Source organism: Seriola lalandi, unplaced genomic scaffold (genome assembly GCF_002814215.2).
Source record: "Seriola lalandi dorsalis isolate HSWRI2012SDOR001 ecotype SW California unplaced genomic scaffold, Sedor1 jcf7180002053874, whole genome shotgun sequence".
NCBI classification, from domain to species: Eukaryota; Metazoa; Chordata; class Actinopteri; order Carangiformes; family Carangidae; genus Seriola; species Seriola lalandi.
In genome coordinates, this window is record NW_019524427.1 from 4,717 (window position 1) to 7,823 (window position 3,107).

Below are 3,107 nucleotides of genomic sequence, written 5' to 3' on the forward strand. Positions count from 1 at the left end.
GTGTGTGTGTGTGTGTGTGCGTGTGTGCGTGTGTGCGTGTGTGCGTGTGGTGAACTGTGGGATTTTCTCTCTGTTCAGTAATTGACTCTTTTATTTGACTTTGTCTCTTTTCTTCTACAGGCCTGAAATCTGTCCCATAATGCACTGGGGCTGAAGGACACCGTGACCGCTGACCTCAAACACTAACCAATTAACTCATCATGTCTAACCAGCTGGTTAATGCTGCTAGTGTTTCACACCTAACTAACACCTGTCAGTCACAGCTGACTGACAGGTGTTAGCCTGTTAGCCGCTAAAGGCTAAACACAATAATATATGGTGAACGACTCACCTGTTGGTCTGAGTCTGAGGGCAGAACGGAGGCGTCGGTGATGAGGATGGCTCTGCTGAGGAACCTGCAGACACACGCTGGTTATTGATCTGTGTCAGCTGATCAATGATCAAACAGAAAACACTGTAAAACTTCCTGGTTCCAGCTGTTAAAACAAGTTCAGAGTCAGGTTCTGATCCAGTGGTCCACAGCTGGCGGCCCACAGTCACTTCCTCTTTAGAGATTTGGTCTAGAAATTTTTTTTTTTTTGCAGCAATAATGCTTTATTTCAAGCTCCTGAGCTTTTATTCTGAAAACCTCTGAGAGGAAGTTCCACAGGTTCTGTTTCTTGCTTGACAAACCTCTGACAGTGAACATACGATGTGTGATGAGTAAATGGATTCAGACGTATGACAAACGGATGACACTGTTTCATCTTTATCGTGTTCTTGAATGAGCCTTTGATCATGTTCTGTCAAACAGTGATAGATAAAAAACTGACTTCTGATCTGTTTGGATTCAAACTGCTCCACAGACTCGGGTCCAAGCAGCTCCAGCTGGTTCAGAACATGAAGAGCTGCTGGAACCAAAGAACATCAGCTGGAACCAGCTGGTTCTCCGGAGAGCACAGGGTCCTCACCTGGTGGGTGTGGCCACCTTTTTCCGGTCCCCCGCCACGTAGCTGTCCTCCACCACGAAGTGGCTGCAGCTGATTCGCTGTCCTCTGCTGTCAATCACCGCCTTGCACCTGAAACAGAGGGAGTAGACAAGGCTGTGATGTCATCGATGACCCTGAGGAAGACACGAACTCCGAGACCAGGTCTGACTCTGACATCATCTCCTTCATCTCTTCTTCATGTCTCAGGTTCTGGGTTCAAAGAACTCCAGAGACCAGGAGAACCAGGAGTCCTGAGCCCACAGAGACCTGATCCAGCATCATGGAGTCGGTCTGGATCACATGAAGAGAGACCTGAGGCAGGAATCACCTGACGGGGACCTGAATTCTCTGTTCTATATGTTCTATATGTTCTGTGTTCTATGTTCTATATGTTGTTGAGTTGTGTTCTTACTTTATCACAAATGTTTCCATCAATTCTCAAACAGAAAAATCTGTGATTTCAATCATGGTGACGTTTCATTGGTTAGGGTTAATGACATCATATCCTGTATGATCCTTGTCCGACAGAAGCTCAACATTGACTTTCATCTAGTTTTAAGCCACTGACACTTTTTCCACCTCGTTGTTTTCAGCTCGTTATTTGAACCAGATGATTTTAGTCGTCGCACGTCTGGAACTGAAGTTCTCAGAGAAACAAGCTGCGCAGCTCCAGCTGCTGGAGACGTCCTGTCCTCTGGAGACGTCCTGTCCTCTGTCCTCTGGAGACGTCCTGTCCTCTGGAGAGCGTCTGCGAGTCTCTGATGTTTAAAGGTAAACCTGTGTCTACTGGTTTTACTCCCTGGTGTGTTTGTTGTGGAGAGGAGGAAACCTCTGTGGATCATTCAGCTGCTGAAACACTGACACTGAAGGAATCAAACCAGGAGAAGACAACAACTCCCATGATCCCACACTGCTTTATGACATCACCAAACTTAGTCTCTGTCTCTCTCTCAGTGTCTGTCTCTCTCCTCTCTCTGCCCCCTCCCCCCCTTCTGCTGAAACCTATTTTTGGGAATAATGATGCGCAAAAAAGCTCATCCATAACCTCTGACACACACACACACACACACACACACACACACACACACACACACACACACACACACACACACACACAGAATACAGAGCAGCAGGAATAAAGAACATACATGACTTCTACAGAGGTTTGTTATTGTTGTTATTGATCAGCTGATCTGACCCACTCATCGACACAGGTGATCAGGACTCTAACTAATGATGTCATCCTCTCTGATGTCTCTCCAGAGACGGGGTAACCTGCCAACCTGGCTAACAGGCTAATGTCACCATGACAACAGATGATGTGTGTGTGACCTTCTATAGGTGACCTGTGTGCGTATGTGTGTGATAATCAATCATTTAATCAGGGAGCCAACAGGGCAGCAAACAATGATTGAGAGACACTGACAGAGAGAGAGAGAGAGAGACAGAGAGAGAGACAGAGAGAGAGAGAGAGACAGAGAGAGAGAGACACAGAGAGAGAGACACAGAGAGAGAGAGAGAGACACAGAGAGAGAGACGCAGAGAGAGAGAGAGAGAGAGAGAGACAGAGAGAGAGAGAGACAGACAGAGAGACACAGAGAGAGAGACACAGAGAGAGAGAGAGAGAGAGACACAGAGAGAGAGCAGGGAGGTGTGAAGAGGATCAGAGGTTAAATTATGAGTTCATTTCCTCTCCATAAATTGAATATTTCACTGATCATAAATTACCATCCAATCACTGCTCTTAACAGGAAGGTCACTCTCTCTCCATCACACACACACGCACACACACACACACACACACACACACACACACACGCACACACACACACACACACACACACACACACACACCTTTGTTAGTTACTTGTCTCTTGAATTTCTTCAGTTTTTGTCCTCTAATATCTTTAAATATTCTTCCTAGTTCACAGACACTGAAACAAACACTCCTCCCTCACTCAGTGTGGAGAGATGTGAGACTTTGTGTAAAATAATAGACAATAAACCACTAAAAGCTGTAACTGGCTTGAAAGGTGTGGCTGGTGGCCGTATGAATATACAGTGGGTACGGAAAGTATTCAGACCCCTTTAAATTTTTCAGCCATTTGCTAAAATCAGAAAAGTTCATTTTATTTCTCA

General features: G+C 45.7%; 1 protein-coding gene across 1 annotated transcript in view; it reads right to left on the reverse strand.

The window, feature by feature from the left end:
• The window catches only part of LOC111651940 (rab proteins geranylgeranyltransferase component A 1-like), a 5,781-nt gene extending 4,675 nt beyond the window's left edge, over positions 1-1,106 (reverse strand). The window contains exons 1-2 of the mRNA XM_023402012.2: positions 951-1,106; positions 332-395 (exon numbers count right to left, since the gene is read on the reverse strand). The gene's annotated coding sequence lies outside the window, so the exon portion shown is untranslated. The remainder of the gene's footprint in view (positions 1-331; positions 396-950) is intronic.
• Between the last annotated feature and the right edge of the window lie 2,001 nt (positions 1,107-3,107).